At 25.7% G+C, this 25,126-nt stretch overlaps 6 non-coding genes across 6 annotated transcripts; 1 reads left to right on the plus strand and 5 right to left on the minus strand.

Annotated features, from left to right (window-relative positions):
- Window positions 1–14,983: 14,983 nt before the first annotated feature.
- Trnal-uaa (transfer RNA leucine (anticodon UAA)) lies at window positions 14,984–15,066 on the minus strand. Its single transcript has one exon. It is a non-coding gene; the product is annotated as a tRNA-Leu (tRNA).
- Window positions 15,067–17,221: 2,155 nt separating this feature from the next.
- Window positions 17,222–17,293, plus strand: Trnae-cuc (transfer RNA glutamic acid (anticodon CUC)). The gene has a single exon. It is a non-coding gene; the product is annotated as a tRNA-Glu (tRNA).
- A 398-nt stretch (window positions 17,294–17,691) lies between these two features.
- Trnan-guu (transfer RNA asparagine (anticodon GUU)) lies at window positions 17,692–17,765 on the minus strand. The gene has a single exon. It is a non-coding gene; the product is annotated as a tRNA-Asn (tRNA).
- Window positions 17,766–21,495: 3,730 nt separating this feature from the next.
- Window positions 21,496–21,567, minus strand: Trnae-cuc (transfer RNA glutamic acid (anticodon CUC)). Its single transcript has one exon. It is a non-coding gene; the product is annotated as a tRNA-Glu (tRNA).
- Window positions 21,568–22,507: 940 nt separating this feature from the next.
- Window positions 22,508–22,579, minus strand: Trnah-gug (transfer RNA histidin (anticodon GUG)). The gene has a single exon. It is a non-coding gene; the product is annotated as a tRNA-His (tRNA).
- A 1,034-nt stretch (window positions 22,580–23,613) lies between these two features.
- Trnag-ucc (transfer RNA glycine (anticodon UCC)) lies at window positions 23,614–23,685 on the minus strand. Its single transcript has one exon. It is a non-coding gene; the product is annotated as a tRNA-Gly (tRNA).
- Window positions 23,686–25,126: the final 1,441 nt, after the last annotated feature.

The following is a 25,126-nucleotide window of genomic DNA, read 5'->3' on the forward strand; positions in this document are numbered from 1 at the left end:
ATTAAGCACATCTAACACCTTGCTACTGCTTAAAAATGAGTATGTTGTTTATAAGTACGACGATGGACAATAGAAGGTATAAACACGGTAGGACTTTTTATGGGTAGTATTTTATGGGCACTATTTTATGTGTAGAATTGCTGCAATCAATTCTGCCCATAAATTGATGTGATGTCATACAAATTAAGTAGTATTTACATGTTGCTGCAATTAAATGAAAAATAAAATACTGTCCAGGCCTTATATAAATATTATGGATAGTTTTTGCAGTTTCAAATTTATAAACAAATAAAAAATAACTTGAATACTTATAAACCAATAGTTTGATTTATTTGTACATTTATTTGAATTATATTTTGTAAACTAACAGAGGTAGTGGCTAGACTTATTAAAAGATTACGGATAGTTTTTTATGTAATATCTAAAAAAGGAAAAAAAAACTTGAATACACTTTAACCAACTTTTTGATTTATTTATATATTTATTTAAATTATGTTTTGTAAATTAACAGAAGTATAGGCTAGAATTATTAAAAGATTATGGATATTTTTTTCATTTAAGATTTATTAAAAAAAAAAACTTGAATAAAGTTAAACCAATTGTTTGATTTAAAAGTATATTTATGTAATTTATATTTTTTATATTAACAGAAGTAATGGCTTGGCATATTATAATTATTTTGAATTTTTTTTTATTTAAGATTTTATGAACAAAATAAAAAAATTAAAATTGAACACACATAAACCTATTGTTTGACTTATAGTTTTATATATGTAATTTACATTTAGTAAACTTATAGAAGTAGTGGTTTGGTCTTATGTGTACTATTTTATGGGCACTGTTTTATGTGTAGAATTGCTTCAATCAGTTATGCCCATAATTTTATATGATTTCATTTAAACTATGGGTAGTATTTAGATGTTGCTGCGATTAAGTAAAAATATAATACTGTTTAGGCCGTATATAAATATTATGGATAGTTTTTGTAGTTTTAAATTTATAAACAAACAATTAAAAAAACTTGAATACACATAAACCAATAGTTTGATTTATTTGTACATTTATTTAAATTATATTTTGTAAACTAACAGAAGTAGTGGCTAGACTTATTAAAAGATTATGGATAGTTCTTTATGTAATATTAAAAAAAGAAAAAAAAAACTTGAACACACTTAAACCAGTTATTTGATTTATTTGTACATTTATTTAAATTGTATTTTGTAAACTAACAGAAGTAGTGGCTGGACTTATTAAAAAATTATGGATAGTTTTATTATGTAATATTTAAAAAAGACAAAAAAAACTTGTATACACTTAAACCAATTGTTTGATTTAAAAGTAGACAGTATCTTATTTTTACTTAATTTCAGCAACATCTAAATACTACCCATAATTTAAATGAAATCATATAAAATTATGGGCATAATTGATTGAAGCAATTCTACACATAAAACAGTGCCCATAAGATAGTACACATAAGACCAAACCACTACTTCTATAAGTTTACTAAATGTAAATTACATATATAAGACTATAAATCAAACAACTGGTTTATGTGTGTTCAATTTCAATTTTGTTTATAAAATCTTAAATAAAAAAAACTTTAAAAAATATATAATTTGCCAAGCCATTACATTACATAAACACACTTTTAAATCAAACAATTGGTTTAACTGTATTCAATGTTTTTTTTTATTAAATCTTAAATGAAAAAAATATCCATAATCTTTTAATAAGTATAGCCTATACTTCTGTTAGTTTACAAAATATAATTTAAATAAATGTACAAATAAATAAAACTATTGGTTTATGTGTATCTAAGTTATTTTTTATTTGTTTGTTTATAAATTTGAAACTACAAAAACTATTCATAATATCTATATAAGGCCTGGACAGTATTTTATTTTTCATTTAATTACACCAACTTAATTGCAGCAACATCTAACTAAATACTACACATAATTTTAATTACATCACATCAAAATATGGGCAGAATTAATTGCAGCAATTCTACACATAAAATAGTGCCCATAAAATACTACCCATAAAAAGACCTACCCGTATAAACATTACGTGTTTCACTTTATTTTATGAAGTCACAATCAAAAAAAACCTACGGTCTTTGTTTTTAAAGTTAATCAATGTGATTGTTGCTATTTCTACAAAACCGGTTAGAAGACAGAAAACCGAAAAATTTCCTAGAAAAATAAGATCGTTGTCCATACCAATGAAGATTGAAGTTTCACAACAAATCGTTCTCTCCCTTATTAACCACCGTGTTATTTTGTCGCTGTGTCGAAGTGAGCCTCCGAAGATGTTTTTTTTTTTTTAAAAACTAAACTTTTTAAACTAACCTGTAAGTATAATTAAAAAAGTAATCCCAAATCCTTAAATCAATAGTTTTACATGCCTTATTTTATAAATTCGTGTATAATTGTAGTTAAAGCTATATTTTTTATTCCCTTTAATTAAGTGTAAAACAAACTTAAACAAGTCGTGTTTTATCTAAAAATTTGATAGTATTTGTAGCTATAGATTCACAAAAAATATAATATTAACGTGCGATCCTATGGTGTAATGGTTAGTTATCAGAACTCTGAATTCTGTGATCCGAGTTCAAGTCTCGGTAGAACATAATTTCGCAATGAAACTTTATTTTGTTTTGGTACTTAAAATAATGTTTTTTTTTTTTTCACTATATTATTGATTTCCGTGTGAAATATTTTTATTTGAACTTACTTAATGATTTCTTTGAATTAAACATTTAAATAAAACTGGAAAGTATTTTCTGCTAAAAGTGTTATTTTTCTTTTTTGAACAGCAGAAATAGTTTCACACTTGAACAGATAAATAACCTATTGTACAATTTTTAAATAATTTATAATAAGTAAATTCTACCAGAACTAAACTTAACTTATATAAATTAAAATATAAAGATAATTAGTAATAGTACTATTAATAAAAAGTAATAGCAGTAGTATTACTACAATTCCTAATTCAAAGATTACTAACAATTTTGTATTACCATTGATTTGTTACAGCCTAAATACTAAATAAAAAATTTGAAATGTATTTTGTATTTTGCAACATTAGTTTCAATAACTACGTCACAAAGTTTGAATTACTACGTCACAATGTATAACGATTTTAATTATAAACGCTATAATTTCCATGTCGACGTGAGCCTGGCTAGCTCTGTCGGTAGAGCTTGGACTTTTAATCCAACGGTCAGGGGTTCAAGTCCCCTGTCAGGCTCCTTTATGAACTATTTTTTAGAAAATGATTTAATTTTATCATCTCAATTTAAAAAAAATAGTTATGTTTGCCTATGCATTGTTTATTTTTTTAATTAATCATTTTTCATCTACTTACGAAGAATATACTTTGTTGAATATAATTACGAGTAAATTAGTATTGATATAAATTTATTAGTAGTTTTTGTTGGATATAAGAACTAAATAACAAAACTATAACATAACTAAATAACATTTAAATAGCAAATTTTTGAAAAGTTTAGTCTTTTGTAACTATAAACTATATATACTTAAAAAAACTTATTTACTTAGTTTCTTAATATGATTTGTTTTGTATTGACAACTACTTATCTATATAAACTAGAAAAGTATATTTCCAACGGGAGCTGCGATGGCCGAATGTTTAAGGCGTTGGACTCGAAATCTAATGGACATTGCCCGCGCAGATTTAAATCCTGCTCGCAGCGAATTATTTTGTTCTGGAATTGCTGTAGTTTATAATTTATATAAATACAGAAGTCACCTTTTTAATTAATAGAAGATGTAGAGATTTTTTTCATTTTTCATTTTAGTATTTTAAAGTGGGATGACTTTTCACTTAACTTATGTACAAACTTCAGTCTAAAAAAAATTCAGAAATCTTTTAAATAAAGTTTTAAAAGTCACGACGACCTACAAAAAATTATTTCTACAAAATTTGACTTTTTCTTTTAAATATCTTCTTTGTAAAAACTACTTAGTGTTTATTAAAAAAATCGGCTTTAAAATTATTTAATGTGTTAAAGGTATACAAAAACTGCGTAACCAAAGTGTTGTTTATTCAAGATTAAGAAATACTTAATTTTTTCTTGTTTTCGTGGTTATTATCATTTACCTCAGGGTTTCCCAAACTTATTTACTAAATCGCCCCCTTTTCAGAAATTTGAAAAAAAAAACGCCCCCACGATTTTACAAAGTAGTTTTTCTCTTGAGCACAAAATTTTAAGCCAAAAAAGTTGTGTTTGAAATCTAATTCAGTCCGGTACTTCTTATGCACGCACTTTTGGGCTATGTTTAGAGTAGTTTACACGGCTTTAGAAAATCGTCTACAGTTATTTTCTTATAAGCCCAGTAAAGTATATAAAAATACTTAATTATTAAAAATCCTTTAGTAACTTGTAATCAACCCTTTTTAAATATGAATTGTTTCAAAACTAATAAAACTTTTAGGTTAGTAGTGGACAACTTTTGTAGTCAGCAATTCATATTTACTAAAAAGTCTTTTCTAGTTTCAACTCGTTAAAAAATAAGATTGCGGGCTGCATAATTAAAAAAAATAACTTATAAGAAAATAAAAAAACTGGAGGGAAATTGTAATAAAATGTTTAGTATTATTGTGATCTAAGAAATACTATTGTGAACTGATACCCAAGTTGAAAGCGTATTTCAAAATATTAAGTATCAAAAAACTAATTTTATTTATTTTTCAGAAAGTAGTTTTCAAGTTAATTAGCGGGTCGAAATTTGACTGAATCCGAACCGTACGTTACCCATCTAAAATCTTTACTTAAACCTGGCATTGTAATAATCTCTCATATAACGAATTTTGGACATTTAGTAGTTAATACTAAGTAACTTATTTAAGCCGCACAAAATACTTAATTTTTTTTTATAAATAGGCATATTCTAAAATTACTATACCAGAGATTAAAAAACTATAAAAGAATGAACAGTTTATTTTACACATAATGAAATAAATATTAAAACATAATTTCTGATCTAGTTTGAGGAAGTTTGACCGACTGATTGATTATCTCACATGAAAAGTAGTTTCATCAACAGCTTCAGTTAATGCAGTAAAATTATAAATTTCAATGCGAAGATATATTATAAGTAAGTTAGCTGTAAAGTTAAAATTTTAATTTTAAACATTTTAAAATATATGTTGCGTAGTAGAATACCATGAAATAGTATTTGACTTGGAATAACCTTAAGGAAACTAAACCTTAATTCTAACAAAATTTTTTATCTTAATTTAAACTCAAAAAAAATCAAATGTTTTACAGTTAATTCTGTGAACAGATAGTAATCAATTTAAAAAAAAAACTGTTAATTAGGTTAAAATTTTATTTTGTAACTGTAGCAGTCTTTTTGATGGCTTATTTAATTGTGTTTATTTTTTTTCTAGCTATTAGCCTATAATAACTTATCAGAGAAAAATAGTAAAAACTAAAAGCTAGTGTTGAAATATTAAAATAAACAACACATTCTAATTGCTAAGATACTTTGAATTAAGATGAAATAAAAAACAGTTGTATTAATAGTTTGAAAATCCTCAATATATAAATTTCTTAACAATAATAAATCAAGTTAGAAAATAAAAATGAGTTTAAAAATCTTTTTGATGAAATATTTTAAGTCATCTCAAATAAAGACCTTAAATCTATACTCTTTTAAAACCAAAAAAATCTTTTTTGACATAAAAATTTTAATGGTTATCAAGATTTTTTTATTCATTGAATAAACAGATTAAACAAGATTAAATAAATATTTTTCAAACAAATATTTTAACCACTATGCTTTAAAAACTTTTAGTATAATGTAAAACGACAAATATAAACTACAAAATTAACCAGGTCAAAAAAAAACTATTAACATTTTTAAAACATAAACCATCTAATAGTTTCAGTAGACTTCCGCTTAAGTTCGCACTTTGAAAAAAATCAAAAAGTTTAAACTCAAAAATGCATTATCATTTATTTTTACAAAATGACAAATTTCAATATGTTATATGCAATAATGTTATGAATAAACATGAAGTCCACTAAAACATAAAACAAACATTCCTTTAAAAAATAGATCTATTTGAGCTATAAAATATTTTTTTTTGTTTTATTGATACTTAGTTAGTAATAGACTTTTTTTATTTTAAACTTAAGAAAATATAAATTTGCACTTTTTTTAGGTAAAAAGTGCGAACTCAAGAGAAAGTCTACCGTAATTAATATTTATTAGGCATTATGCAAACCTGTTATAGAATAAATAACTTAAAAGAATTTTTAATATAAAATGACTACTTAAATACAATACAAACCAGGTTAAACAAGAAGTATTTTAAAAGATCAAATAAATAAAAAAACTTTCATAAAATAATGTCTGCTACTGAATTCAAATATAATGCGAAGGATGAAGTTCATGAATTCTTGCAAGTTTTTCTAATCTGATTCTAAATCAGTAAAATAAAGCTTTAAGTCACCTCCTTTACAAATATCTAGATTAGATCTTTTGCTCAAAATGTTAATAACTGAACTGAAAGTTTTTTTAATACCATAGCTAGAAGGAAAAGCTATAAAGAAAAATCTAAATTTCTCTTAAATTATTGGAAGCTTTTGTCTTAGTTTTTGTTGAGTCTAAAAGCTTTCAGATCGTTCTTTGGAAAAATTTACTTTAAGTTCAAGGTCAGTTTGTAAGTCTGAGAACGTTTCCTGTAAGTCGTTTACTTCAAAAAGATCTGCCTCAAAGGGATTCATATTTTTATCTATTTGATAGCTTTATTGTGACAAATCGAAATTTTACTTTTTAATAATTCAAAATTGTTAAACATTCCAGATTTTTCCAGGTTTTTTTGCCTAAATTGTCAAACTCCAGGTTTTTCCAGGTTTCTAGGTAAATTGGCAACCCTGTATAGTTTTATTTCTTAGTCTAACTTAGTAAATTTTCAAAAAACAATTGGAAATATCATGAGGTGATACTTAATAATAGACACCATAGATTTTTATAAACCATTTATGATCACAAATAACATATATGTCAGGTTATAAAATGTCGAGATGGATTCTGATCGTCTATGATTTATGTAATTTTTAAGTAAAAAAATATATGAATGAAAATATGTAATTTACTTGAAAGTAGGAATCATAAGCAATTGGTTTTTTTTCTATATTTTGCATAAACAAAATAAACTTTTTTGTTTAAGTTTTACCTCAGGGTCAAATATTTGTAAGCTAGCTAAAACTAGTAAAAAAGCAAGATAAAAAGTAAAAATTTTTAATTGCCCAAAATTTTAAAATCGCCCCCTTTTCGCCCCCTTACTAGTTATCGCCCACCCTTTCGCCCCCTTACTAATTATCGCCCCCCGACTTACTAAAATCGCCCCCAGGGGGGCGATATCGCCCACTTTGGGAAACCCTGATTTACCTTCTTTATATTTTTTTCAAGTGCCAAAGTGCACAATTTTAAACAAAAAATGCAGTCTATCTAAGACGCCAACACACGAAAAAGTCGTCAACCGAGCGCAATAAATGCACATTGCAATTGTTTTTTTATAAAAGTATAGGGAGGAACTTTTTAAACCACGAAAACATTTAGCAGCAAAAAATGAGCCCGATGAATAGGATTCTTGTTGACTTTTATTCTCAACATCTACAAAAAGCTTCTAACTAATGTTTCGCATTTTGCTCAAAGTAAGCTACAAATGTTTATATCGTGGATATACTGAATCTGTAGCCATTGTTATATTTGCCTTTGTGTAACAAAATGAAAATCTATCTTATGAAAAAGATTATTTTAAACAACTGCAGACAGCAAAATACTTTCTTATAAGTTATGAGCAAGTAATTCTTTAAATTTATGTTGCGAATAAGTTGCTATGTGTAATGATACCGCAAACTTTCGATTTAAAAAACTAAGTTTAGTCGAAAAGAAAGTGATATTTCTTAAAATTTTTAGCAAATACTCTATACTAGAGGTTAAGAATAAATGAATAGTCTAAGGAAGCAGCTAATGTACTAGCAAATCATTTAAGGACTTTTTATTGCTTCGAAAAAAAAGCATTTTAATCAGGAAAGTAGAAAAATATTTGTTGAAAAACTGTTCAATTTGTTTTTACATTAAAATAACTCGTAACTGTTAAAGTTTTTAAAACTAGCTACTAAACGTCAGTGTGTTATTGTGAAGATTGAAATAAAAAGTTTATTTTGTTAAAAAAAAGCTACTTAAGTAGTCTTTAAACAAATGTATGTTTTAGCAAATAAACATTTACAGCTGATTTTTCACTGAAACTTAATGTACTTGTGTAAAGGTAGTTAAGTTTTGCACATTTCTTATGACGTTATTTTCATTCACTTAAAAGTAACACTTAATTTCGTTTTGGCTATTTTAAGATGATTTTAAAATATTATCTTAGAAATTAAAATAATTTTTATCGATGCAGATATTTGATAAATACTTTAAAAATGTTTATAGGAGTAACTCTCATAGTTAATTTTAACAATTGTTTTAAAAACAAAATTGTTATTTATTTACGAAGTCTGATTGTTATTTCCTTAAAGCTTTTTCAAGCCATTTGTTTTTAAATTGTGTAGCGAAAAGGAGTAATTGATTATTTTAAACATATTTCAAAACATCTCCTTCCTCTATTTGTTTACGAATTTAAATTATTTCTTTCATTTGGGGTTTATTTAAAAACTTAATAGTTTTGTGATAATATTATTACAATTTAATTGTTTCCGAAACATTACACTTATTAAAAGTTACTTTACGAAAACAAAGTTTCTTTCTTAATATTATTAGTAAAACACTTGTTTTAATTATTAAAAAGTTTTAAAAGTTAAAGCATTTAAAATGTCTTTTAATCTTCAGTGACTAAATATAACATTTATTTTAAAAATATAAAACTAAATACATCTTAAAATATCAATGGACAACTACAACGAACAATCTAGTTCATGTCAGCCTATTATGACGTCACAGCCGTAAGTTTGATGAAGATCATCAAGTTCGATGTAATTAGATGAATTGATTCATCACCAACTTCAACTTTTACTAAAGGTCATCGTCTGACTTAGCGGATGTTCGGACTCATTCAGTCGGCGACAACTACCTTCCTATTTGTACCAAACACAAAAGTTGTATGGACATTAGACGTTAGTTTTTCGACAAGATGATAGGAAAAGAAGTGTACTTCAGTAGACTGACTTTATAAAAATTTGAACTAACACAAACATATTAAGTGTTTTAGTTGTTGTAAAAAGTTTTAATATATAATTCACTTATAACTTTGCATGTGCACTTATGTTATGTATATATTAGTATTTTTTCAAGTCTTTTGATACTTTCTATAAAGATTTTATTGTTTTAAATAGCAATATAAAAATAACTTAACCAGTGAAATGATTTTTTTAGTTTTTTTAAGAGGGGAAAGAACCTAATATGAACTAAATTTCATAAATTATGTTTTAATTTTAAAATCTAATAAACATATTTTAACTTTAAAAAAAAACAGGTTAAGGGAGTGTAGCAGTAATGCATGCTTCACTGCTTTCTTAATTGTATAAGAGAAGAGATTGCAAAAAAAAAGATTAATTTCTCGGTATACTAACATTTCCAACACGCGTTCAATTCCCACCCACACGACTCCAACCCGATCAAATCCCGCCCGAATCAAATCACACTCGAATCAATTCCAACCCGATCAATTCCCACCAGAATCAAATCACACCCGATCAATTCCCACCCGATCAATTTCCACCCGGATCAATTACCACCCAAATCAAATCCCACCCAATCATTTCCCACCCGAATCAAATCCCACCCGACCATTTCCCACCCGATCAAATCCAACCCGATCAAATCCCACCCGAATCAAATCCAACCCGATTAATTCCCACCCGATCAAATCTAACCCAAAAATTTTTCTTTTTTTTTAAGGTTGAATTTCAGTTGTATTAAAAATGTAAAACTTTGTAAAAAAAATATTTGATTATTAATGCCATGATCAAGTATCCATTTTTATAAGAGGCATTTAAGCCCACAACTTCAACTTATTAGTATCTGTATAAGTTTTTGTTCGTTCAGAAATTCTTTTGTTTACAAAGTTTATTGATAATTTGTCTGGTTATTATTATATATTCAATTTTTCATCTCTCCATTTTCAATAATGTTGATATTTTAGTTATTTTAAAAATGTAGAACTCAACGTTAAAAAAAAGTTCTAAGTTCTTTAGTGGGATTGATTTAGTTGAATCAATTTATATATAAGGCATTTAAGCCAATAACTTAAATATTGTAGTATCTGTGTCAGCATTCGTTTTTGTTCGTAATTAAACTCTTTTATTTCTGAAATTGGTTAATAAAATTTGTAATTATAAATCTTTGGTTAATTATCATACTACATTCTTAATGAAGATAAATTTACAAAAGATAGGCCAATTTTCCTTGCCGGCCGTAATTACTTAAAAAAATCTAGTCATAAACGAACAAAAGTAGTTTAGGTCTAGAGTTTAATATAATAAGCATTAAAATAATTTTAAAATTTCAAAGTTCTTATTGAAAAAAACTATGTTGTACAGTACTATATTATTTTGTTGTTTTAAGTAGTTACAAAAACTAAAATATAATTAAGTGTCAATGTCAATTGTTTCAACTCGTACAAAAAAAAAAACTAATTGGACATAAATTAGTTAGCATGATAGAAAATGGTACCGATACTAAAAACTTAATTATTATTCAAACCTGATCTAGATTAAACTTTAGTAACAATGATAGCATTTTACAAGTAACAGACCAACTTTTTGTTGCTCGCAAGTCGTAATTATTTAATTATCGTAGTTATCAACAAACAAAAATGACATTAAACTAAAAACATGATAAAATAAGCAACAGTAAAAATTTTAGCTTAAATAAAAAAATCGTTTTTACCTTACTATTTTCATATTTCAAACGATTTTTAAAAATACAAAAAATAAAATTTTAATGTGAGTTCCAAACGTATTAAAATTTTTAATTCGTACAAGAATAAATATAATCGGGTTTAATAATATAGTGGGAATTGACCGGGTAGGAAATATGTGGATGGGAATTGATTCGGGTGGGAATTGATTCGTTTGGGAAATGATCGGGTGGGAATTGATTTGGGTAGGAATTGATCCGGTGGGATTTGATTTGGGTGGGATTTGATTGGGTGGGATTTGATTCGAGTGGGATTTGATTCGGGTGGGAATTGTGCGGGTGGGAAATGATCGTGTGGGATTTGTTTCGGGTGGGATTAGATTTGGGTTGGATTTGATCGGATGGGATTTGATTCTGGTGGGAAATGATCGGGTGGGAAATGATCGGGTTGGATTTGATTCGGGTGGGATTTGATTCAAGTTGGATTTGATCGGGTGGGATTTGATTCAGGTGGGAGTTGTGCGGGTGGGAAATGATCGGAAGGGATTTGATTTGGGTTGGAATTGATCGGGTGGGAATTATGCGCGGGTTGGAACTGAACGGTTCCCAATTTCTCAATGCTTAAATATGATAACTTTGAATAAACGTTGCTTTTGGTAGAATGGTGAGCCAAAGCCACCTGTTAACTCTTATTTAAGCTGAGTATTATTTAATCGACTATTATGTTATGTATTCTTTGTAGTGTGTGTTTAATTTGTTTATATTGTAATGTGTAATAAATTGTAAAACTTATTGAACAGTACTTAGGTAAATATCACAAAGAGGTCCTATTTAGAATGTATTAGCAAGGTTGGCTTTTTATGGTAATACTTAGTTTATATAATGAGCCTTCAGGTCCTCTATCACTATCAGTTGTTGTAGTCTAAATGTTCTAAAATTTTAGAGAATAGAAAATAGTTTTTGTATTTTTCCAAAGTTTTATTAATAAATGGTGAATCAACCGGAAGTTGTTATGGAGTGACTAGAAAGCACTGATGCTAACCGTTACACCATCGACGCTTGTGAAAGTAATTTACAACTCGAGCATATAAAATTAATTTCATGGATTATATCGGTATGTAATTTATTAACAATGATTTAATATCAACAAATACTTAAAGAAAGAAACGTAATAAACACTTTTCAAACTTTGCAACTATAAAACGTAATTTCTTCAACTTTTTCTTAATATACGTTTGTTTTGTGGTTATTTAAAACAATTAAAATCAGTAACATTTTATATACTTACAGTACTACGTTTTTACAAAAACAACAGAATAAAGTTTATTAAAATTTTATAGAAATAATTGATATTCATTTGAAAAATTGTTCTTTAAGTTTTGGTTTACCACTGGCTGTCAATAAATTTTATTCAAAAAACTTTAAACATAAACCTTAGTCGAGTATAATACTTTATTGATCATAAAAGTATTTCATTACAACTAGCATTTATTAGTCAGGTATTAATGTTTTATACTATATTTCGCTCAATTTTGTTGTAATAATTTATCTTATTTGTTTTCATTACGTGAGAACAAACTTTTTTTTTTTTAATTTTATGTTTTGTTTTGTTAAAAGGATTTAAAAATGTTTTTTCATGTTTTTTTTTTTTATAATTTTTCAGTTGATAAAGTGTTTAAACTTTGAAATATTTAATTAAGCTTACAGTGCTGATAAACTTGGCTTATACTGAGTTCAAACAAATCAAAAATTTTAAAATATGTTTCAAGACTAAGTTCTGATAAACTATGCTTCAAACAATTATTTTTAATAGGAACATCACAGACATACTGCGAGTAAGAACGCGTTAATATTTTTTAATTCAATCACCTTTAAAGTTAGTTTTTATTTATAATTGCAAGTTGTCGTATTGTTGCATGAGTAATGATGAGAAGATGAATATAGCGAATGCTGACGGGAGAACTTCTATAAATAAAGGGAACGAGTTAATACGTTCATGTTTTGATTTAAAATGCTTTATTTCTAACCTTAAGAAAATTTGATAAATACATCACTATTTTCTATTTAGTGTAGCATCAAAGTTTGCACGAGCGTACAAAATTGCATGAGGGCACAAAATTGCACGAAGATACTTTTGCACGAAGAAACTTTTGCACGAGAGGATAAAATTGCACGTAATAAACTTGCAAAAAGACACTTTTGAACGAAGGGTCACTTTTGCAAGAAGAAATTTTTGCACGGGTTGAATTTTTTTTTTTTGTATTAAAATGACTTTTTTTAATTTTTTATTATTTTATTTTACTTAATGTTTTTTGATTTATTAGTTTTTTATTTTTATAACAACTTTTATTAGTTGTTTTTTTATTTTAATTTTTGCTATTACAACACATTTATGTATAAGTACTTATATACTTACAAATATATAATTTATAATATATTATATTTATAGTTTATAATATAATATATATTTTAAATTATATACTTATATATATAAAATAAGTATTACTTTATGCATAAAATTTTTTTTTTGGTATTATGTTAATTTATCTTATAGTTTTCTTTTGCTTTATTTTACTCTCGTGCAAAAATGACCCTACGTCCAAAACTGACCCTTGGTGCAAAAGTATCTTCGTGCAGTTTTGTGCCCTCGTGCAATTTTGTCTTCGTGTAATTTTGACCTGTTCCCCACTATTTCAACTAGTACAAGCAAATATTAAAACCAACAAAAGTAACTAATTTCAAAATTTCTAATTAATAGAGCTATAAGATTTTATATGCCTAAGTTATAATTACGTCACAATACAATAATTGAATTTTAAACACTAAAAGCAGTAATTAACCTAGTGTTTTAGTTACAAGAGTTGTTTTTTCTTGTTGTTCACGAATCTTATAAGCATGCTAATTGTAAGTATATTTTTTGTTTATGTTTTAAAATTATATTATTATTAAGTAGCTTACATTTTTCTAACCTTAACATAAACTAACCTGGCGATATAATAATTTTCCGAAGTTGATAGCTTTAAGCTATAAGTTTTATTTTGTTTTTGTTTTCTTACACATAAACGCAAGTTTTAAATAAAGTTTAGCCTAATGTCTTCTTACTTGTTTATATTGAAAAAAAATTACAGTTTTTTTCGAGTGATGATCTCGTTTGATTTAGTTCAAACAGGTGAAACATTACTAAATTTAAATTTTGAGTTGAAGTTATTTTTCAAAAAAAAATATAAGGAAACAATTTATTCGGTTGAATTTTACAATTAGGTTATTTCCAAGCCAACGAATTACCTCTGATGATAAGAACGAATGCAGTTGTGATAAGAAGTCCACGCCGGGACACGAACCCGTAATCTTCTGATTAGGAGTCAGACGCCTTATCCATTAGGCCACGCAGTCGGTTATGTGGTATCCAACTATCGCGTTCATATAAGTAAAACTTTGTAGCCTGTGGGCCCAATGTAGGTTAAATAACAAATAACTAGAGCAAGATGTAATAAAACTATTTATCAACAAATGTAGAAAACCGTAGATTCAATTAGAAAAATATATTTATTTATACTCTATTTATTTTTGAAACTTATCTATTGTTTAAACTACATTTAGTTTAATTATGTATTACTACGCTTAGTTTTTTGTAAAATCAATCAAGTTATTCCATGCATTATAAACTAAATATACTATAAAAATTATCTATGATTAAAAAAGTTTTTTTTTTTAAACTTTCATACGTATTCAACCCTCTAAATATGGTGTTTTAATTTTAAAAATGTTAATTAAAATCATTACTATAACTTAAGGTAACAGTCAAAAGAAAACGAGCTTAAACTTTTTTAGTTTACTTTTAGAAACGTCTTTATAGTAAGTTAATAGCATAAAACACGTTATGATGCGTAAAATAGGATAAAAACTTAAAAACTTTCTCAACTAAACATAAAAACTACAAGCTTCTAAAACTATGAACTTATAAAGTAAATTGTAAACACTTAAGTTAAATAAATAAAATTTATAAGGCTTTTAAGCCAAATCTTTTTTAGTTCAAAACTTACAGTTATAAAAAGAAAAATAATAATACTACACGTAAAAAATACTGGATGTGGGGTTCGAACCCACGCGGACAATCGTCCATTGGAACTTAAGTCCAACGCCTTAACCACTCGGCCAACCCAGTAATCGAATATAAACTGAGTATTTAAATTATATACTACATTATACGTAGCTTTTTTGAATTATAACAAGTAGATTTAAATTGATGAAACTAGCAATTTTTTTGGTAAACTGTACTAGCATTATAATGAATTTTTAATAAGTAAATATTAATCACTGACTAATTTGTTTACTGTTTCAAAACTTTAATTAAAACATGAATGCTTAGTTTTTCAATATTCGAAAAACTAAATTATTTTCTTTGCAATTAAAAATAAAACAAAAGTCACATCAACTTAAAAAAAAAATATTTGGAGAGCCAATAAAAAGTTTTTCTTACAATTAAATAAAACCATTTGAACGTATGTACAATGTTAAAAATAAATTTTAATTTATATGTGATCATAGCAATTTGTATAACAAAATAAAGTTGCAAGTAAGTTTTAGTTTATATGTGATTGGTGATAAAATAACACAAAACTAGTTTACTGTTCAAAGTATACTTTACATTAAAAATAGAGTTTACGTTTAAAAGTGATTTTAAACGATTGACGTCCAATGTTAAAATTAACGTTTGATTACTATACGCTAAAATTGGAAACTTAGCAATACTCTTTAACTTAAAAAGTAACCTTTTTACATTTTAAGTGTCTTATGTAACCAACTTAAACTTAAAAAACTTAAAATATTTATCTTACTTATAATCATGTTTATAGAAGTGTTCTCAAGTTTAAGTAAATAACTTATCAATCTTTAATTTGTTTATACTTATAAGTAGCACATTTAAAAAAATTAGTTAGAACTTTAAGATATATTGAAGATAGCCCAAACTAGACACCTTTTTGTTTTTATTAAAGTAAATTTTTAGTACAAATTATTACTAATAGTTTGATAACATCTTTTCCTGTCCAGTACTTTAATTTCTAGTAAATAGTTTAAATTATTTTGTTACTTTCAGCTAAAGTAAAAAAAAAAAAACTATTTGCAACCTAAATACAAAAACGTACGACTGTGTAAGTTATAATTAGCATTATATTATATATACAAACGTCGACAAACTGTATAAAAAAAACTACACTTTTTTCATTTTATTTACTTAAATATTTGTAAGCTTAACTTTAGAACTCAATTATAAACAAAAAAAATTATAGTTAATTGATAGAAACATAACATCCAGTGAGTAAATTTTTGTAATTATTAAATACTTGGTTAAAATTGATTTATGACAAGAAACAATTCAAAAAACTTTTAATTTTAAAGTTTTAAGATTTATTAAAAAATATAAAGCTACTCAGTTTTATCGTAAAACAGATTTTCAAACTGTTTTGCTGCAAAAAACGTATTGAAATTACAAACTATGCAACAATCGACAAAAAATTGATAGTATATAGTTAAATTGAAAAAAATGTACAGATTTAAAATCAGAGTTTTAGATTAAAACTCTGCTTCACTTTAACTCCTTATATAAAATTTGCTTTAACATATTTTGTTATAGAAAAAATTTTTGTATCTTTAAAACGCTTGTTCATAAATAACATACATAAGTTAGCTTAAAATAATAACAAAGAGCATAAAGGTTTACCACATACATGATTTAGTAGTTTTGATTACTAATATATGCACTAAAGTTTAAATGTAATCAACAGTAATATGTTATATTTTTTCGAATTGTATAAAGGTAGATCATGTTTAAGTTTAAATAGTTTTCTAGTTGAAGAGAGTGATTTTTTAAAGTAGATTAATAGTATATGTTTTACTCTAGCTAAATAAAATAAAACGTTACTATGCAAACAAACATTATTTGAAAAGCAAGTTTAAATGTTTCAGAAAAATTAAGTAATACACAAAGTTTAAGACAACTGAAAACACAAATACAGTATTTCAATTATTGAGCATAATAGAGTAATAATGAAATAAAAACTTTTACACATTAAATATGTATTAGACAGTGAAAGTGGTTGGAACTTCAAAAACTTTATCTTGATGTATTTGAGAAAAGTTTAACTATATTGAACAAAAGTTCTTTAGAAGCCATTTAAAAAAAAATAATCTTTGCTAAAATGTTTTAATTAAAGCTTACTTTTTTCAGTTCAAAGTATCGTATAAAACAATTTACTTAAAACACTCTGCATGCAAAAAAACATAGGTTTATAATGGTAAAAAGTTGTTTGTAGAAGTCCTCCCAGGTGGTCTAGTGGTTAGGATTCGTGGCTCTCACCCACGCGGCCCGGGTTCGATTCCCGGTCTGGGAACATTTTTTATTATGTTGAAATAGCCTAAGTTTAAAATTAACTTTTAAAATTTGAAAACTTCTAAACTTAATTATAAAAGTTGCGGATGCTTTCGTTAACATATTTCATTAAGAACTTTAATATAGCGGTTCATTAATTACTACGTGACTAATTGGACTTATGTGAACGCAAAAAATATATACTTAAACTATTTTGAGCAGTATAGAATTTCAAAAAAGAAGACAGTAATACTTAAACAAATTAGACAATTTAAAATAGTGACTTATGTATTACTATTTTAAGCACAAAGTTTAAGAAAATTAAAAAAAACAACTTTAGTGCTAAGCATTAATAAAACAAAAAGTCTTATTATCAAAAGTAAAGGAAAACACTCTTCATTTAAAGTTAATAACAAAAGTCGTCCTCGGGTGGGCTCGAACCACCAACCTTACGATTAACAGTCGAACGCGCTAACCGATTGCGCCACGAAGACTTGTATGATTTACACTTATACAGTTCATATATTAAAGTTTTCTCGCTTAACATGTGCGTTATTTAATTACAATTATGTACTCAGTTGCTGAATTTAAAACAAATCTGAATGCTTTAGTATGAAGGTTTTCGAGCACTTTTTTATCAACTCAGTAAACTAACCATTTTTTTTTAAATTAGTAATTTAAAAATAATTTCTTTTTCAATAAATAAAATAAGTATTTATTTTTTACAACTACAGTAAAATTACATAACTCTACTTGATATGAAATTAGATTTGAAAATTGTTTTTTCGGCTATCTTAAATGTTTAATCTAAATAAAAACTACTTTGAAATTTTAATATCAATATGTCAATTGCTATAAAACACGAGCTTAAACATTTTTTGAATACTGCAGTAATATTTCATATATTTATTGTTATTTATTATTTTTTTTAACCGTATAGCTTATAACTCTTTTTTAAATCATATAAAAGCCTAAAATAGTTGCTTGAACTATTGATGAACTTTAAAATTAAAATCATTTCAGATATAAAATCTACTTTTTGACGTAAAGTTCAAAATAAATTTAATATGTATTTAATGTTAGATACGTGTGTGTATATAAATTGTTTTTTTGATATATTCTATTTTTTGAAAAATATTTAATGTTGTGAAGTTTTATATTCTTATTTTAGATAAAGATTTTCGTTTTAGAATTTAAATTTTGACACTAAAATTTTTTAATTTGTAGATTATTATAACTTTGATTAAGTTGGGTATGCAATCGATGACCGAGAGGTTTTTTTGCGTACCCAGGTCCTTGAACCAAAAAAATTTGAGCAATTTTTCGTTTTTGTTCAATAAACCAATAATCAAGACCATCTGGAAAATATTTTACACTTGCATGAACAACATTAAGAAAAAATTTAAAAGTATAACCATAAATACTTAAAAATAAAATCAATGAAGAAAAAAAAAACTTTACAAACAAAATGCAAGTTTGAAAAACATTATGAGTAAATGATAATAGTTAAATACAAGGCACTAAACATTCCGCCAGAGAAGATTGAACTGTCGACTGCTGGTTTATAAGACCAGCACTCTGCCACTGAGCTATGGCGGCTGCAAGTAAAACTACTTTTTAGTATTTTTAAACCGTACAGTTTTATTACGTGACAATGTAAATGATTTATTTTTCTCATCTTGCAGACAAATTTTTAAGTTTTGTAGCAACAATTTACGTAGTAATTTAGGTTTCAGCAATTTATTTATAAGGCTGTTAATTGAAATTTTCTTGACCTATTTGATCGCAACTAACAAATAATCTGAATTATTTTTTTATTATTCACATTATAACGTAGATAAAGTGCTTCAATGATTAATTTAAATTTTCATTTAATAGTAAATTAAAAAAATATTTAAACAAAAACAATATAAAATTAAGCTACAGCTGCATGTCAAACATTGAAACAATAATAAAAACCCACAACAAAAAAGCAATAAACAACAATAAAGTAAACAAAGATGAATCATGCAATTGCAGAAAGAAAGAAACTTGCCCGCTAGAAGGAGAGAATGTAGGGCAGAAAATGTAAATTACCAGGCAACAATAGAAACAGATAATTTAACAAAAGTATACATTGGACTAAGTGCTAATCAACTAAAAAAACGTATATCTACACAAAACAATAATAAGCAATCTAAATGACAAAAACTACCTCCAGTAAAAACAAGCAACTGAACTCTCAAAATTAACCCATCAAATAAAAAGTGAAAACAAGAAATACAAAATAAGTTGGAAAATATTACAAAGGAAAAAAAAAATCTAAACTAGGAATTATGACATGCAGATTGTGCTAAAAAGAAGCTTTATTAATACTAAAATATGGTACAAGTTGCATCAACAAAAGAACGGAATTAATGAACTCATGCAGACACAGAAATAAATTTTTAATAATAAACTGGAAAGCAGACAAAACTTAAACCAAAGTATAATTATAGTACAAAATAGGTTATTTTTCTTGATTTTTTTATTGATTTTTTGTTGACAATTGGCTTAAATCAAAAAAAAAGTTTTTTTAGATAGTTCTTAATGCAACTAAGATAAACTTTTAGACTTTTTTTAGATAGTTCTTAAATCCGTTTAAATTTTTACTGTTATGTTAACTTAATACAAATTAGATTTTGAAATCTTCAGTGACTTTGAGTTTTATTAATGTTTTGTTGACTATTGACTTAAAATCACAATTTTAGACAATTCTTAATTTCATTTAGATAAATTTCAAGGTATAATTATTAAAAAAAAAAAGCTTTGAACTAAGTTTTTTTTTTTTGACTCATTATATTAATATTAATTCAATTCGTTTAAAAAAAAACTAGTACTAATTTTACCTAAATATACTCTGACATACTTGAATTTTCGAATATGCAACATTTTAGATTTTGTTATGTTTATATTATTCACGCATGAATAAGTTTTTAAATAACAGTATAAATAACTAACATTGTTATATGCAGTTTAATATTTTATTTTTTGCTTTAAAAGGTCGCAATCTCTTGCCACCGAAACCGGTCGCGAATAAAATATCAATTTGCATAAATATATTTGAAAGACATTACTCTATACACAACTGAACAAGCTCATCTTTTATAGTAATTGACATATTGATATTAAAGTTTCAAAGTAATTGGTATTTAGATAAAAAATTTATGATAGTCTAAGACAGTGTTCTTCAAGGTGTACACTAAATTTATTTTGGAGTGCACGAAACTTTTAGGGTACACAAAACTAATTTAGGGGTACACAAAATTAAAGCTATACGGTTAAAAAAAATAATAAATAACAGTAAATATATGAAATATTACTGCAGTATTCAAAAAATGTTTAAGCTCGTGTTTTATAGCAATTGACATATTGATATTAAAATTTCAAAGTAGTTTTTATTTAGATTAAACATTTAAGATAGTCTAAAAAACAATTTTCAAATCAAATTTCATATCAAGTAGAGTTATGTAATTTTACTGTAGTTGTAAAAAAAAATACTTATTTTATTTATTGAAAAAGAATTTTTTTTTTAATTACTAATTTAAAAAAAAACGGTTAGTTTACTGAGTTAATAAAAAAATGCTCGAAAACCTCATACTAAAGCATTGAGATTTGTTTTAAATTCAGCAACTGAGTACATAATTGTAATTAAATAACGCACATGTTAAGCGAGAAAACTTTAATATGTAAACTGTATAAGTGTAAATCAAACAAGTCTTCGTGGCGCAATCGGTTAGCGCGTTCGACTGTTAATCGAAAGGTTGGTGGTTCCAGCCCACCCGAGGACGACTTTTGTTATTAACTTTTAATGAAGAGTGTTTCCTTTACTTTTGATAATAAGACTTTTTGTTTTATTAATACTTAGCACTAAAGCTGTTTTTTTTATTAATTTTCTTAAACTTTGTGCTTAAAATAGTAAAACATAAGTCACTATTTTAAATTGTCTAATTTGTTTAAGTATTACTGTCTTCTTTTTCAAAATTCTATACTGCTCAAAACAGTTTAAGTATATATTTTTTGCGTTCACATAAGTCCAATTAGTCACGTAGTAATTAATGAACCGCTATATTAAAGTTCTTAATGAAATATGTTAACGAAAGCATCCGCAACTTTTTTAATTAAGTTTACAAGTTTTCATTATAAGGTAGAAAATATTAAAGAAATTAATTTTAAACTTAGGCTATTTCAACATATTAAAAAATTTTCCCAGACCGGGAATCGAACCCGGGCCGCGTGGGTGAGAGCCACGAATCCTAACCACTAGACCACCTGGGAGGACGTCTACAAACAACTTTTTACCATTATAAACCTATGTTTTTTTGCATGCAGAGTGTTTTAAGTAAATTGTTTTATACGATACTTTAAACTGAAAAAAGTAAGCTTTAATTAAAACATTTTAGCAAAGATTATTTTTATATGAATGGCTTCTAAAGATATTTTGTTTAATATAGTTAAACTTTTCTCAAATACATCAAGATAAAGTTTTTGAAGTTCTAACCACTTTCACTGTCTAATACATATTTAATGTGTAAAAGTTTTTATTTCATTATTACTCTATTATGCTCAATAATTGAAATACTGTATTTGTGTTTTGAATTGTCTTAAACTTTGTGTATTACTTAATTTTTCTGAAACATTTAAACTTGCTTTTCAAATAATGTTTGTTTGCATAGTAACGTTTTATTTTATTTAGCTAGAGTAAAACATATACTACTAATCTACTTTTAGAATTCACTCTCTTCAACTAGAAAACTATTTAAACTAAAACATGATCTACCTTTATACAATTCGAAAAAATATAACATATTACTGTTGATTACATTTAAACTTTAGTGCATATATTAGTAATCAAAACTACTAAATCATGTATGTGGTAAACCTTTATGCTCTTTGTTATTATTTTAAGCTAACTTATGTATGTTATTTATGAACAAGCGTTTTAAAGAAACAAAAAAATTTTCTATAACAAAATATGTTAAAGCAAATATTATATAAGGAGTTAAAGTGAAGCAGAGTTTTAATCTAAAACTATTTTTTAAGATAAGAGCTTTTTATTGCTTATAAAACTATAATAAATTGAAATCTTTTGACTAAGTCTCATAAGTATGTAAATAAATATTATTATTATAAATTTTTCTTATGTTGACCAAATTTATCATATATATATTCGTGAAAACTAATAATAATAAATTTTTATATTGCAGTAATAAACAAGTGCTGTAACCAGGATTCGAACCTGGGTTGTCACGGCCACAACGTGAAGTACTAACCACTATACGATTACAGCAAGAAGGTAGCAGAGGATGGTTTCGATCCATCGACCTCTGGCTTTTTAAGCTTTATATTTATTATTTTTATGGTAAAATTTAAAATAACTTAAATTGCAACATGTTATGACCAAAAGCTATTTTAGTTTCAATATTTATCAGTTTCCTAAACTAAAACTTGTTGATTTTTAACTATCTAATATCATACATCTATATATTATTTTATTTTTATTTTTGTTTTTTACTCTTTGAAAACAGCCAAAATATATTTTAGCTTACGTTATACAAAAAGAATTAATCTTAAATAAAACTTTAACTTTTTTTAATGAAACTGAGAGGTTTTTCTAATTTTAAACAGCAGTAAACATCATAAAAATTAATGTTGTTACTAAATGATAAATAAGCTTTTAACTTTGCTAAGCAACTGAACTAATTCAAGTGCTGTAAACTTTTTGTTAGTTTTAATTCATACAAATAAATGTTTTCGTGTATATGTTATTATAAGTACTGATTGCAAAGTGCTATTAAGGGTTAAAAACCTTATAACTATGTGCTTAAAAAAAGGATAATTACAACTGTTATACCATAATTGAGTTTAAACTTTTAGCTTTACCTTACTGTATTAGCCTAATACACATTTAAACTTGTAATTTCAGTAAAATAAATTAACTTTTTTCTGATAAGTTTTGAAAACAACATTAGCGTTTTGTCAGTTAATTTACTTGATTACTAAAATAAATTGCAACTATCTATAACTTTAGTAACTAAGTTACAACTTTAAACATTAACCACTAAAGCTTATTTCTAGTTTGTATATTTTGAAATATCTTTTCGATGTTAGAAATTTTTTGATTAATAAGTTAAAACTATCTAAATCTAAACCATAAGAAACTATATTGAAAAAGTTTTAGGCCTAAAACAAGATCTTTATAAAATGGAGTAAAATAATAATACTAAAGTTTTATGTTTGAAATTTTTCGAAGTTGTATTCACTAATTAAAAAAAGATAAAGTAGTTATCATTTGAAATAGTCCATTAAAAACAAAAGCAAAAGTGCGTCGACCGGGAGTCGAACCCGGAACTAGTGCTTGGAAGGCACCAATGCTAACCGTTACACCATCGACGCTTATAGAATTCGTTGAATAAAAAGTTTATAAACGCAAGCGTAACTATTAGTAAACTGAACATGCAAAAGTATTGTTTTGTATTTATCTTTTGAATTGGTCTATTTAAACAGTGTTTTAAAACCTAGCTAATTTGTTGCCTTTTTATTTACCTAATTTTCATAACAACTATAAGAGTTTTTTTTAAGCAGTTAAGGTTACTACATACTGAAATGTAAACCAGCTACATAAGATAAAAACATAAACTGCTGAAATTTTTTTTGTATAGAAATTTTTATAAATTAAACTTTAACACAATAAGCGTACTTTTAACTTAGTTTAATAAATTTCAAAACCTAACTTTTTTTAATTTTAAAATACAGTTTACAAATTTAAGCTTGGTATCAGGTCTTTTAAATTTGCTAAAGTTTATAAAAACTATCGATTTGAAGTTAGTTTCAGTTTATTTGTAATTGTTAAAACACAGTTTATAGCTAACTTTGTTATTAAAGTTTTAAATCCTGTTTTATCTATAGTTGACATAATTATTTTAAATACCACATAAGTTAAACTCATATTTATTACTTCAAAACTGTAGAACACTTGGTTACAAAAGTTTAACAATCTTCTTTGATTTTTTTTTAGTTAAATTATTTAAATTATAATTAACATTGCAATTAATTTGATGAAATTTACTTTAGTATGCTATGTTCTAGTGGCGTCGCGTGGTCTTTTGGTTAGGTGGTGCTGCAGATTGAAATTGTCAAATTAAAAAAACCCGTAATTTGAAACATTTAGATTAAAATTACAAATACAATATGTAAAAGTAGCAAATTTTTCAGAAAAAAAGTTGAATATGCTTGTTTAAATAATAATAATGTAATTAAATAAAAAAAAAAACCACATATCGCATACTTTTGTATATCATAACTGTTCTTTACAACTGTAGCTACTTTTATTTTTATTTATGTTCATGTAAGTTTATGTATTTGCACAATCATAAATTAACTAACTTTATTATTTAATTTACTAACTTGAATTTAGGACTTGTCTAACTAGTGATAAAAAACAAAAAAAAATGCAAGTAACTTAAAAACGACGTTGCCCCTGCTCGAGTTTTCCCTGCTCGATTTGTTCCTGCTCGAGTTGCCCCTGTTCGAGTTATTCCTGCTCGAGTTGCTCCTGCTCGAGTTTATTCCTTCTCTAGTTGTCCATGCTCGAATTGTTCCTGCACGAGTTGCTCCTGCTCGCATAAACTTGTATAGAATTTTTTTAGATTGAAGTTTGTTTAAATTTAACGTTTAATCAGGATTTTTAATTTGTTATAGTATTTAATTTTATGTATTTAAGGTACAAACAACTATATATATATGTGTTCATATATTTTTTTAGTTTAAAAACGAAATATACAATACTGTTTAAAAAACAATTTCTAATTTTCTTTTCAAACAAAAGGTTGCTTCA

This window comes from Thalia democratica, chromosome 2 (genome assembly GCF_965202585.1).
Source record: "Thalia democratica chromosome 2, ktThaDemo2.hap1.1, whole genome shotgun sequence".
Lineage (NCBI taxonomy): Eukaryota > Metazoa > Chordata > Thaliacea > Salpida > Salpidae > Thalia > Thalia democratica.